The sequence below is a fragment of the Eurosta solidaginis genome, chromosome 1, assembly GCF_040869045.1.
Source record: "Eurosta solidaginis isolate ZX-2024a chromosome 1, ASM4086904v1, whole genome shotgun sequence".
In the NCBI taxonomy this organism is placed as follows: domain Eukaryota; kingdom Metazoa; phylum Arthropoda; class Insecta; order Diptera; family Tephritidae; genus Eurosta; species Eurosta solidaginis.
The window spans coordinates 41,241,233-41,255,804 of record NC_090319.1 but is presented as its reverse complement, the minus strand read 5'-3'; the positions used below and the strand labels follow the sequence as shown (position 1 = coordinate 41,255,804).

Here is a 14,572-nt window from a genome sequence, read left to right as displayed (position 1 = left end):
AAACAAACCTCAAAATTCACTTACACTAAAATTTCTTTTTGATTTAGCTTGATAACGGTACTATTCTCTATTATAAAAATTTGTGAGACGATTCAAATCATGCAAAACTATCGGTTTTCAGCAAAAAACTAATATCTGTATTTTTGTTGGTTACACATAAATTGCGGCAAGGGCTCGGTATACTGACCTGTTATTGATTTAGTGTTCCTCAGTAGCAAATAATTTATTTTGGTTTCGGTTTGATTGTCGTTTTTGTTGTTGTTGTAGCGAAAAGAACACTCCCCGAAAGTTATGGGGAGTGTTATCGATGTTGATGGTCCTTTGCCGGGTATATATCCGGTACGTTCCGGTAACAAGCACCAGTAAGGTACTAGCCCGACCATATCGGCAACGATTTATATGGCCGCATTAAACCTTCTAGTCATACCGCCCTCCCACCCTCTCCATCCATGAGCAACTTGGGGTCGCCAGAGCCTCGGCTGCTAAGTAAACAGGATTCGCCACGGGTACGTGAAGTTGACAATTGGGTTGGAGAAGCTGTGAATTGCGCTTGCAAGCCCTTGAAAGGCTTGCGCTACACAACCCCTTAAATAAATTTGGTAGTTTAATCGCCTGTTACGACAGGCATACCTGCCGCAGGTATATTCTAAGCCCCCTAACCCGCTGTGGAATTGTCGTTTTTGCCGTACAGTTAACTTTCTTGATCATTCTTGCTTTAGATATTTTGGGCTGTCTCCATATTCCTCTTGTTAAATGTGGACGTTACATTTATCTGCACAGCACTGTACACATTCATTCTCAACTCGTAAGTAAATGCTAACTGACTTTTCTTTGAGTTGACATGAGTTACCGGTCATTGGACTCCATTCCATTTCCAAATCGTTCTCGACTGTTTTGTTTTTCTAGCTACTTACAAACTTTTACACTCAGTTGGGTGCACGCCACGATGTTGCTTCTAAAGCAAGACTAGGGCAACTTGAGGCATTTTCCAAGTGAGTCGTAGTAAGAGTACGACAAGTACGTAAAGTGGTAAATCCATACATATTTACGTATCTAGGTACTTGAGTACATAAGAGTCAGGCACTTGTTCACCTTTCTATTATTCACTTACTTCACATAGTTGGAGATAGTTTTGTGTTTTTTCTAGTCATTTTGCTTTTCTGATTGTGTAAATGAATGCTAGCGAAAACAGAGAAGTTAAATTAAGCTAAAAAAATAAAATGAAGTTGCAAATATTTTATTTCCATATGTGTGGCAAAAACAAGCAGTCACAGTCTGAATAACAGAGGATACATAATTCATATTACTTTGTTTATAAACTTTTTATTGTGTTGTTGTGAATGAAGAAGATCATATTTATAAAAGTGCCATGTTTTCGGTAACGGACGATAACGGTGTTTTAAACAAACGGTACGGTAAATGTTGCCTTCCACATAAAAAGTGAAAAACGTATACAAAAATTTGATGTTTATGAAAATCGACACTAGAACTAACACTGACAAATTTGTTGAACTTCGTTTTGTTATACTTTGAGCGTATTTAAATATGGAACTTTAAGCTAACGAAGTACAAGTTATTCGAATTGTTTTTCACAATTTTTTTTCCAAAAAGGTCTTTTTGTAGCAAACATCCGGAGTCAAAATGGAGTCATAAAAGACACCTAAATCAGAGCGTTTACACTCATTATGAGCTCATTTAAGAGCTGTCCGACACGGGCCTTAATTCATGCAGTATGTGAGCCTAAATAGTAGTCCGATCAGACTCCCATTACTTTCTTAATTTGCTTCTTATATGACTCTTTTCAGAGTCATTTATGTATGTGCTTTATATTTGGGGTTAGGATTGGCCAGATCCGGGCGGAGTTCGGAGGCATGGCATTAAAAATGGGGAAGCATATTCTTAATATTGGTTGGGAAACAGGAATTTTTGAGGAAACCCATTAAAGTAGGGCATACCGACGTCAGACAAAGAGGGCTTGACGCACCAACCAGAGCATACCACAGAGGCAGTTTTGTGGTTACAATGAATTTTACATATTCTGGCTTATATCGGATTCCTAAACTATGAGCGCTCCGAGAATGTTTGAGGGGAAGGAGCATAAGTATCTTTATGGAATTATCTTATATCTATTACTTGCACTTTGTTGGACTAAAATTGATTGGGCATTTTCAAAATAATTCAGACAACTCTAAATAAAAAGTTGGAAATTTTCACGAATTTCTGATTTTCTTTCGGAAGCGTTTTTGAGATTGTTGTGCATACTTTCATTTACAAAATTCATAGAAGTTTTTTATAAAAAAAGCTTAGGTGGCAACCCTTCTCACAAATAGTTTTTTGTTAAAAATGCTATGTGAAATGTCCTTCGTTTGATATCCTAATTGAAGTTTTTTTAATTATTTTAGTGTTGTATCTTAAGTTTCAAATAGGTGGCAACCTTGTAAAAATATTCTAAAAAACAACACCGAAGTAAGATAATTCAGAATGTAACAAGTAATCTTCACGAAAAAAAGCCCAGATTATGTATGATGCCGTAACACTTTGCGTCGCAGTTACTGGCATTCACATTCACCACTATATAAATAAATAAAGTCCAAGTCGCGATAACTTCTGAAAAGATTTTAGGCAGCCAATAAGCGTCGTGCTTCTTTTTGTTTTCCTACAAATTGGCGGGACGATACCTACTTGTTTTATGCTGACTCCGAACGGCATCTGCAAGGCAGATGAGTTTTCACTGAGCAGCTTTTCATGGCAGAAATACACTTAGCGCCAATTGGTCACACCAAGGGAGTTTAAATCGTTTGTCGCCTGGTCCTTCCAGCGGATTGGGGTCCGCCCTATTCCTGTGCTTCCATAGGCGGGTTCCGCTAAAAATACTTTCTTAGCCGGAGCGTGATCTTTCATTCATAACATGGCCTAGCCAGCGTAGCCGCTGCGTTTGACTTCGCTGGACTATGGTGATGTCTGCGTAAAGCTCGTATATCTTCTTCGGTACTCGCCATCACCTACGCGTAGAGGTCCATAAATCTTTCAAAGAACTTTTCTCTCAATTAGATGTAACCATTCAGAAAACTGTTTTTCAAATACCATGTAAATTCTTTTCGTTCTTTTATTGGCATAGCTGGCTTTATTAAAAAAAAAAAAACAAAAACAAAAAAAATCCTCAGTCAGTGCTTAGGTAAAAATTTTTATAATGGGATTCACTAGCCAGGTAACATAATTCATTGCATTCGGAAGATAGCAGGGCATAAACATAAGTATAAGAGTTTACGATTTCTTCTCGAATAAAGCGAAAATTTCGAGGCTCGAGAAATCGATAACCCGGCTCTTGTGTGACTCTCAAATCTCGAAAGACTTTGCGAGCTCTTGAGCTTGTCACATTCAATTCAATCGCTGCATTGGCAGTATTGCATAAAGCTTACGATTTCTTCTTATGCACATACATAACACTGCCAACGCAGCGACTTAAGCCCCCATTACTGATACTTAGCATGGACTTGACTTGACTTGGCGTAAACTTGGCAACTTAGCCACGATTATACTCCACTTGGCGCATAAAATCTGGCATCATAATCAGCGTTGAAATTTATTTTTAAATAAATGTCAATTTGTATGACAAAATGTCAAAATGAAATGGAAACAAACAAATGGCATCTCAAAATGTAAACGTCACTTAGAACTTACATATAAAATCAAAATTCAACAGACTTCTAAGTCAAGTTAAGTTTTGAGTAATCAGTAACGTGCAATGTTCATTTAACAGAACTGTAAGTGACAGTTCGCAAGCCAAGTCAAGTCTATGCTAAGTATCAGTAATGGAGCCTTTAATCGAATGTCGAGAAACTCGCGAATCTTACGAGTATTTTGAGACTCGGGAATCTGTTGTGCATTTTACTGCCTATGAACAGCAGTATACTACAAGAATTGCACGTTTAGCACTGGGCGTGACACTCTTAGGATTTCTCAGCTCGTCATTAAATTTTGCTCCGCTTTTTTGAAAATGCGGTCTTGGATAATTATTGATTAAATATTTTTAAATATTTTAAATTTAAATAAAATTTTTAATTCTGTATATTTTGTAGAGCAAAACGCAAAAATCTATGGTGAATACACGAAAAGCAGCAAAATAGCTGACTTTTGTTTACACCTTTTCCTGATGCTTTTAACTGACAGTCGTTGCTTCAATTGGCATGATGAAAACGATAATTTCGATAACTTATAGATAAGCGACTAACTGAAGATCGTGAAAACGACTCTTAAGTTCGTTGTTAACCGTAAGATTAATGTTGCTGTCTATCTACACACTTAGATGACTCATACGACAGCTCACCGAAACAGGTGAGGGTAGTATAATGTATCACAAGAAAAAGCTTTACTATGATTTACATATGTATGCTTAAAAATTGTAACCATTTGCTCTGAAAGCGTTATATTGCCATCATATTATGCATTCGAGCAAAGCACAACAATTTTAAACTTTTTTTGTTTTATTTTATTATACTCGGCTGAGCAGAGTCCACAGAGTATATTAATTTTGTTCGCATAACGGTACCCCGTAACGGCACAAACTATTCGAGATAGATATAGACTTCTACATATCAAAATGATCTGGGTGAAAAAAGAAATTCAGTTAGCCATGTCCGTCCGTCTGTCCTTTAACAGGATAACTTGAGTCAATTTTGAGATATCTTAATGAAATTTGGTATGTAAGTTCCTGGGCACTCATCTCAGATCGCTATTTAAAATGAAAGAAATCGGACTATAACCACGCCCAGTTTTTCGATATCAAAAATTTCGAAAAACCGAAAAAGTGGGATAATTCTTTACCAAAGACGGATAAAGCGATGAAACTTGGTAGGTGGGTTGACCTTATGACGCAGAATATAAAACTAATAAAATTTTGGTCATTGGGCGTGGCACCGCCCACTTTCAAAAGAAGGTAATTTAAAAGCTTTGCAATCTGTAATTTGGCAGTCGTTTTAGATATCATGATGACATTTGGCAGGAAAATGAAAAATTAGCAACTTTTTGAGAAAAAAAATTTTTTAAAGTCAAAATTTAGCAAAAAATTTAATATCTTTACAGTATATAAGTAAATTATGTCAACATTCAACTCCCGTAATGATATGGTGCAACAAAATACAAAAATTAAAGAAAATTTCAAAATGGGCGTGGCTCCCCTTTTTCTTTTAATTTGTATAGAATACTGCCATAAGTCGAACAAAAATTTACCAATACTTGTGAAATTTGGTAAGGGCATAGCTTCTATGACGATAACTGTTTTCTGTGAAAATTGGCGAAATCGGTTGAATCCATGCTCAGTTTTTATACATAGTCGACTGTCTGTCCTTCCAATCGCCAGTTAACACGATAACTTGAGCAAAAATCGATATATCTTTACTAAACTTAGTTCAAGTACTTATCTGAACTCACTTTATCTTGGTATTAAAATGGGCGAAATCCAGCTATAACCACGCCAACTTTTCCGATATCGAAAATTTCGAATACACCTATCCCCCATTTACACGGTACTTGTTTTACACGGTTCATAAATCAGCAAAATTTGAAAAACTCCGAAGATTCACAAATCATTAAAACCTTTTTGAGTCCCCTTGGCAACACTGATTGCAATATTGAGGAATTCCCCTTATTGTGAATATGTATGTACATAACCAAACGCAGACTACATATGTAGTTCATGTGGAAGGAAAATCGGTTGATGAAAATTTGAACAAATAGCCATCAATTTTACTATTATTGCAAGTTTTTTGGTTTGAACTGGTAAATTATCGATTGAATTATCTTTTCGTGAACCCTTATTAAGATGTTTTAGTTTTGTTTTATTTAAATAAATGATTGAATTCGGTAGTTTTTTCGTTTTACACGGTTTTTAGGTGTAATGAAAAAAAAATGCCATAATTCTATACCAAAGACGAAAAAAAGAGATGAAACATGGTGATTTGATTGGTTTTTTGAAGCGAAATATAACTTTATAAAAAATTTTTTAAATGTGTGTAACACCTACCATATTAAGTAGAAGAAAATGAAAAAGTTCCGCAGGGCGAAATCAAAAGCTCTTGGAATCATGACAGGAATGGTGGTATTACATATATAAATAAATTAGCGGTACCCGACAGATTATGCCTTGGGTCACCCTGGTCCATATTTTGGTCGATATCTCGAAAACGCCTTCACATATACAACTAAGGGCCACTCCCTTTTAAAACCCTCATTAATACCTTTCATTTGATACCCATATCGTACAAACGCATTCTAGAGTCACCCCTGGTCCAACTTTATGGCGATATCTGGAAAAGGCGTCCACCTATAGAACTAAGGCCCACTCCCTTAAAATATACTCTTTAATACCTATCATTTGATACCCATGTCATACAAACGCATTCCAGGGTTACCTTAGGTTCATTTTCGTACATGGTGATTTTTCCTTAATTGACAAAGGATGAAAGAAAATCGTTCAAAAAAACGTCACCCTTGGTCTATAATTTGGTCGATATTTCCCAAACGTATGTGATATGGAATTAAAAACCACTTATAAACCATCTACGAAACCCTAAGAAACCAACGCAGCTAAGCTCTCAGCTGAGTATGTAATGTTCGGTTACATCCGAACTTAGCCCCCCTTACTTGTCTTTACTTACATTTCATATCAATAAATAAATAACGTGCATAGGTTTAGTTGTGAGTATATCAGTACTTAATTGCAAATAGTTATGTCATTACAAGCACTAAACCTTTTTCTTATCACTGCTACATTTCTGTTGAACTTAAGTAAATATTGCCCAATTCGAGTGAATCGCATTGCTGATATCATACAGACAATGGTGGTACTACGCTATAGCATAGCCACAATTACTACCGTACAAGCTATTGGATATTTGTTTGTAAAATATAATTATTTTCCAATGTACAAATATTCTCATGTGTCGCTCTTTCTATGCCCTCAACTGTATGCACCTATGCAATAATATAATTAGCCACCTGTTGCTTTCTGTATCTATCGCATATTTCTATAGTTCGTTGTTGTTTTGATGATTAGTATGAGCTGATAAATTTTCTAATGGTTGTTATGCAGCAATAAAAATTTAATTCTCTAAATGATGGAAAATGTGTGTGAAACACGTACATAAACGGGTTGTTTAATTGATTTAAATTCTCACTGTTTTATGTTAAATTAACAAAACGCAACGACTGAAATACAGCGACGAACATGAAAATTGCAGTGGAATTTTTTATTAACTTTTTTCAGTTAAACTCTTCTTTTTTATTTTCAATATTATTAATAAAAATCTAAGAATTTTGTAACTGAAACTATGTCAAGCAATCTCGAAAACGTCTTCAAAAATACGAGAAAATTTTTCGAAAGAAGAAAGTACAAAATATATAGGGCCCTTTAAATTCGCATTGATTCTTCACTTTTTTCCGAGGGGTCTTTTAGATTTCCATATAAAGTGTGAAATATTTTTTTTTGTAATGGAAGAAAATTTGAAACGCCCTTCCGAATAAAAATTATCAAAAATCAATGCGAATTTTGAGGGACCTATATTTTGTACTTTGTTAGACTAAAATTGATTGGGCTACAAAATGGCGTACTCAAAAAAATCAGAGAACTCCAAATAAAAAGTTTGAAATTCCCGTAACATTTTTTCGAATTTTCGATTTTTTCGAAAACGTTGTTGAAATTGATTTACCTAGTTTCGTTCCATATTTCATAGAAGCTTTTTCTTAAAATATCGGAAATAAAAACAAGAATTCAATGCGAATTCAGTACCAGTTGTTGTTATCCCAACAGCTGATTGCCTCTTCTTGATTATTTTCCATTCAACGCCTGGTACGAAATCAATGCAAATTTTCTTTTGACTTGACATTCTTCTGCACGACGAATTGATTGAATTCGCTTCAGTGCCAGGTGTTGTTATCCCAACAGCTGATAATTTTCCGTACAAAGCCTTGTACAACAATATTGTGACGAATACTAGCAATACTAAGGGGTACTATCATCTCTAAGCCGATACTAAGCAGTGACTCGTATGCACATCAACAAATCAATCATTATGTCTACCCATATGTCCATACGAGCAGCGGAGAAGACATGCATATATCTTATCTGAGATGCTCACAAAATAAGGCAATCATTTGTGCAAGTATTACTTACGTATACACGCGCATATGAGAAGCTATAAACGTAGTTGCGGCTGGTGATTTTGTAGCTGATAAGTAACTAGTAAATTCTAGAATGGAAATGCCCAGAAGTATCCAACGAGGAAACCAGACAGTATAAAAGGCAGCAATAGTAGAGGCACGACAATCAGTTTGATTTAATTATTATTTATTAGTTGCGAAATTTATTTCCAAGTAGTCTAATAAAGACCATTTTTGCATTATTCAATATTGGAGTTATTTATTCAACAGTTTAGTGATTCGAACATTAGTAGAAGGTTGCAAATAGAGAGATATCGCAGTAAATTCGTTACAATATGTCATTTAATCGAAATCTATGAAAATTTTCTTCTGACTTCACATTCTTCTGCACGGCGAATTGGTTGAATTCGCTTTGCCACCACCTGGTATAGATTCGCCTTGCCTTGTATAGATTCGCTTTGCAAGAATTTATTTGACGAAATTTAAAAAAAATTGCCACTTAAATTTTTTTTGTTCGCTGCTGTAAATGTGTTCTAAAGTTCTCGTTGTATTAGTTGCATTTAGTTAGGGTATGCTCAGTAGGTGGTCGATGTAAAGAATCTGGCGCGAAGTGTGCTGAAACCAAAAAATTAAAGTACCGCTACTTTAGGGTACCAACGCGATCCAACAATGTCTCATAAGGATACAAACCAGCATCCTTTGCTTCGACTAAAAATAAAATAAATTTTAAGTAAATATAATTTCGAAAAGCGAAAATTGAAAAATTTTGATTCCGATATGTATCCCAAAACGGGTCCCGAAACAAACATGTAATAATATCGAAAGATTGCCGAAGTGAATCTAAAATTTTCTTAAAAATATACGATCTGTACGCGAAATAAAACCTCTCCTTTTCAAAGATCCATATTATTCTCGAAAAGCTCCAAATTTTGACATAGCAATCTGTATTATTTATAACTTGTATAGTCTGAGCAAAAGAAAAAGTTACTATAAAAATTGTAAAATGATTATCATAACCCTTTTGCTCTAAGTAGCCTTCAAACTAATACTGGCCCTACTATGGGTACACCATTTTCGGGTTTTTTCCTTCTACTTTTAATTTTTTTAATTTTTTATTTCGATAAAACTATCCTCAGGTTAGACTTTAAGATTAGAGTCTTTTAAGTTTCGACACTTCTTTCCAATTCTTAGCACTGATCTCCAAAGCCGCATTACTTGTAGAAAAAAAAAAACCGATACTGGCAACCTCTTCCGTTGGTCGAGTATGAGCTACGCCCCATCCTATGATCGCCACACCTAACTACCATACACTAGATAGACAACGACTTTACGCAGAACCGTTGCTCCCAGAGAGATAAAGCGAAAATACTTACTTAAAACAACCGCTGGAGTGACATCTACAAGGATTCAGTTACTTGCTTCGTCTTTATTTGTATGAAGAACGCTGTAATAAGAGCTCGGTTACCACCTATCTGTCCCAGGAAAATCCGTGTTATAGTGGACACAAATTCCATCCAGAGACTATAAGAAGTTAAACGCTTACCTGTCCTTAGTAAACTCACACAACCTGAACAAGGCAGTAGTCACCAAAAGATGTCCATCAACTTTCACTTGATGCTTGGCGTCTACTCATTCAACTCTCATTGTTACAGTAATCAATGGGATCAAAACGCCATAAGTATGTGGTAGAACTAGTGTTAACTATAAATTGACGTGTCAGCTAAGCATGGCGAAGTGCTTCTGCGAAAAAAACCACTGAATATACTTTCTAAAATGGTCTTTGCAAATAACACCAAGTTTCCTCGAACAACTTATTGGATGCATGGGAAATTCGTTGGTTTTGTACTGACTTATAATTGAAAACTTTGTGGATACATGAATTCGACAAGAGAGTCGAAAAGAGCGGCAAAGGTTTTGTTGCGACGTTTCAACGATTTCAGTTGTCCCTGCTCGGGCGCCAAACAAATATTGCGGTGCTTTGCGTCACATGTATGCACTTTATTAAAGAAAAGAACTTTGCTTGATGCTTCTAAAGTACTTGCTTGACGCTTCTAAACTACTATCAAAAATCGAAATGATGATTTTCAAAACAATTCAAACCAGCATACAAACGTTTATAAAATGTTTTCTGTTACGTACTATTCAAGGTGTGCACTTAAGTACAAAATAAAATACCGTTAATTTGTTTTATATGTCCAGTATGTTTGTGCTCTATTGCATGAAGGTAACTAAACAATGTGAAACGTTTCATTTCTTTTCATACTCTGTACATTATTAGAACGACTGCGTTGCATATTTAGTTACTTATATATTTTAAATACCTAGAATAATTGGCACGCAAACCAAATACTTAATTGCTTGAACAAGTTGTGATAATTATCGAACAAACCCTAAAAACAACAAATAACTACTTAAATTTATATGTAGTAAATCAAGTGTCTGATGATAAATGAAACGTTAAGTTATTCGTCATCAATGAAAAATTCGAACAAAGCGAAAAAACAAAATACAAATAAATAAAACCGAAAAAACCTTTATTACGCTTACGCGCCAATCATTTCTTTATGTTATTTATTTTGTTCTGTGTGTACCACTTGAACGTTTATGATCTATTTAAGCTACCAACATTTAATTGTATTTAAAAAAACAATAACAAAATTATATTCGGATCGACAGAATGTCGTCATTTCACAATTATTGTTGTGTAAAGAGAATTTTAGTAGGTTCTGCAATATTACGAGAAGGTAGTATGAATTGCGTGATGAACACGTGTGTCTTTTATTCATAATGAACATTTCAACACGTATCAACAACACTTAAAACTAGTATTATGTATTTGTCGAAGGAAGGATAGATTTATTTTCAGCATAAAACTCCATTCAATACTATATTGAAAGCTCTTAGTTCTGCTGAAATTTTAAGACGTGCTTGATATCTATCAAGCGAAGATTAAGTCAAATGGGGTATTTACCTTCTATAACATGGCTACCCCAAAAAACAATTTCTAGGAAAGTTTTATCAGGTTATGGAAATTAGTTCAAGCAGGCAAAAGTTTTGATATCAACGTGGTTTTTTATCATAAAATTAGACTTCTCATAAGAGTCCTCGAAATTGTTCAAGAAAAAATTTCTCGCGAGTATTGAAAAACTCATAACGTTCGCGAGCTTATCGACCTTCAATTGAATTTCTGCATAGATAGTGAAATTAGTTTATCTCAATATCCGGCTAAATTGGCGCATTGAATTTAAAATACAACGTACGCCTTCATGGTGCACGATCTTGTGAATCTTGTGAAGTGCACTACATTCCTTCAACCCTCGCTCTCGACAACAAGTTACAAATACAACTTAGTTCACAGGTATAAGCGTAATATTAAGTGGAGAGTGCTGTGTTTTGAGACTGAACTTATAGCCTTAACGAAAGTCGCTAGTATGTTTTCATCGCAAGAAAGTGATTCCTAATTTATCTTAAAAGTCTTTCCCTAGATGTATTTATTGAGATATTAAGTGGTAAAGTCTGATAGAGGTATATGCTTTGTGGTTGGAAATTGCAACGAATGATTTCTTAGAAGATGTAGGGAAGAGGCACAGGAGAATAATGTTGAACTTGTTTTTTGCAGTTGGCTTCGTCTTGCATCGAAAGCAGGTACTTTAATATCTAAGAATTTAACTAGTTCCGAACTAACGCATTAAAAGACCGAACTAGTTCCAATTCCATCCCCTCGCAGTGCTTTTAACTTACTCTTTTAACTTTGTCTACCCAACTGTATGTTTTGTTGGATCATTCTTAAAATAATTATGAACTCACCGTTTAGCACTAGAAGTATAACTTCCATTTTAACTTTCTAACAATAAAAATTGTACGAAATTAAGCATAACTCTAAAATTTTCTTTTATAACCTTCTTTCAAGTACATTTTATAAGAAATTATATTTGCATTAGCTAAGATCTTTATTACCGAGAACAAATAGTACTGGGTGTACAAAAAAGTGATGCGAAACTTCTCTTGTTAGTCGTATTTTCTCCCTCTTGTATACTATTCGTAAGAGATTTGGGCATATTGACGTATTTTCAATTACAGCTTTTTTAATTTTAGTCCCATTGGTCTTACTTAAGTTACGGCTTAAGTATACTTACTAAATTTTATTAGAGCTCTTACAAGTTAGATTTCTTTAGCAATAACTTCGTTTAGCTGGTTCAGATCATAACACTGTGCAACAGCCAGCTGAATATTGGACCAAACCCACTTTTTTGTAGAGATTGAGGCTTAAGTAGACAAAGTACTATCTCCGTTTTTCGAAGTTAGCCTCCAAAAAATAGATATCGGCTTTCGAAGCTCGAAATTCTGCATTTCGAAATTTTATTATTTTTGTTAACCCGCTCAGCAAATTAAAAAAGTAAAAAAGTGGTCGTGGTCCGCTCTTTTCCCTTATTTGAAGGGCTGAATTCTTTTTTTGAGAAATTTAGTATAACAGCAGAAAAACGAGGTGAAAAGTCAGATAGTCCCATGATAGTGGCTCCTATTTTCATGTCTGCACATACTCTCCACTGGAATTGCTCGCACTGTAATTTTTCAAAAAAAGAATTCAGCCATTCAAATAAAATAAAAAGACGGACCATGACCAAATTTTTACTAAAATTAAATTTAATAATTAATAAAAATTAAATAAAATTTATAAATAAATTTCGAACTTCGAAAGCCGATATCTATTTTTTGGAGGCTAACTTCGAAAAACGGAGATAGTACTTAGTCTACTTAAGCCTCAATCTATACAAAAAAGTGGGTTTGGTCCAATACCCAGAAAAAAAGTTGATTTTGTCGCATAGTGTAATAGAGGAGAGGGCTGGTAGAAGCAAAATTTACTTCAATTTAAAGCAGAATACGAATGTTTACTAAAAAATTATTTTTTGTACTTTTTCCAACACCCAGTGCGCTGTTTTCAAAGCTATAAATATCTGCTACGGCAGCGTAAGCAAAAACTCGTGTAAAAATCACGGTCAATCAAGCCAAACAAGTTTTACACTACAAAGATTTAAAAAACATAGCAATAACGATAACAGCAACAAAAAGTCATCAGGACGCCAAACAACAATAAAACATTCAAACGTATGTATGTATGTAACAGCAAAAGTAAAACGTGTTATGCGCACCTATTATGTACATATGTATGTCTGTTTGTATGAAGGCAAATGCGGGCGTGTTCCAAACTCAACTAATTTTCCTAATAAAGTCTCATTTGGCAGCGAAATTTATTAGCTTGAAAAAGTTTGCTAACTTTTTTTCTTATTTTACTGTAGATTTTTTATACTTGTTTGCAGCAATAATTTTCAAAAATAGAGCAATCAGCACTTAGTTTTTACGAATTTCAGTTAGGCCCACTTGCAAAGCTTTTTAACCCAGAGTGTTTGCCATATCACTTCCGAGGGGCGACGTCGAATAGAATTTTTTTTGCATAGTACATTTTTCTTTTAAGCTCTTGCTTTATTAAAATCGTGGGTACTTTTTTCGTGGACTGAAAGTATTTAATGTTTACAATAATTAATTATTAGCAGCCCAATAAAACCAAACATGAGAGGAATATGAAATAATAAAATTTATATAAATATTGAATAAAAGAAAAATTTTAAATTAATAAAAAAGTTATAGAAAACAAGAAATATTTCAACAAAAACAACATAAAAATAATAAGTAACAAAGAAGAAAATTTAATAAATTAAAAAAACAAAAAATTTTTGAAAATCATGAACATGTCCTTCTAAAAACAAATTAGTAAAGAAATTCGCGATAAAACTAAGTATCGTAGAAGTGAAAATCGACAAAATAGAAAACAAAAATTTACCAATTACCGCTTATAACAAAAAAATTACCTATTAACCAAAAGATCAGAAATTTTAAAATTGAAATGAAAAAAGAGTTGTTTACAATATTTAGCAAATTTAAATTTAAAATTGCTATAAAAATGTTTTCAAACATTAAGCAATAAGGACACTCTCCGCTTAACAACGACAACTAAAATAAGAATAAATGTAAGAAAACAATCAGATTAAAAAAATTGATAAAAGTGTAAAAAAAAAAAAAAATGAGAGGTAGAAACTACCAAAACTTAGTAAAGAAAAGAATGGTTATTGCATTGAAAAAAAAAACATTTAAAAATATACAAAATTATAAAAAAAAATAATAAGAAAATGTAAAAAAAAATTAAAACATGGACGTAAATCTCAGAAAATCGATAAAACAAAGCAAATTTTTATTTAAAAAAGAAAAAAAAAAAACAAAATGCAAAAAAGTGTGAATATCAAAAGAAAACAAAAATAACAAATTACAAGATAAAAACAGCTAAAAAGTGGTGCAGAACACAAAAAACCAAATAACCAACAACAAGAGAAGAAAAAAAAATAACAAACATCAAAACCAT

The 14,572-nt window shown here is 33.9% G+C and overlaps 1 protein-coding gene across 6 annotated transcripts in view; it reads left to right on the top strand.

Annotated features, from left to right (window-relative positions):
* The window catches only part of cno (adherens junction formation factor afadin), a 151,151-nt gene that overhangs the window by 8,236 nt on the left and 128,343 nt on the right, over nucleotides 1-14,572 (top strand). The window lies entirely within an intron of this gene.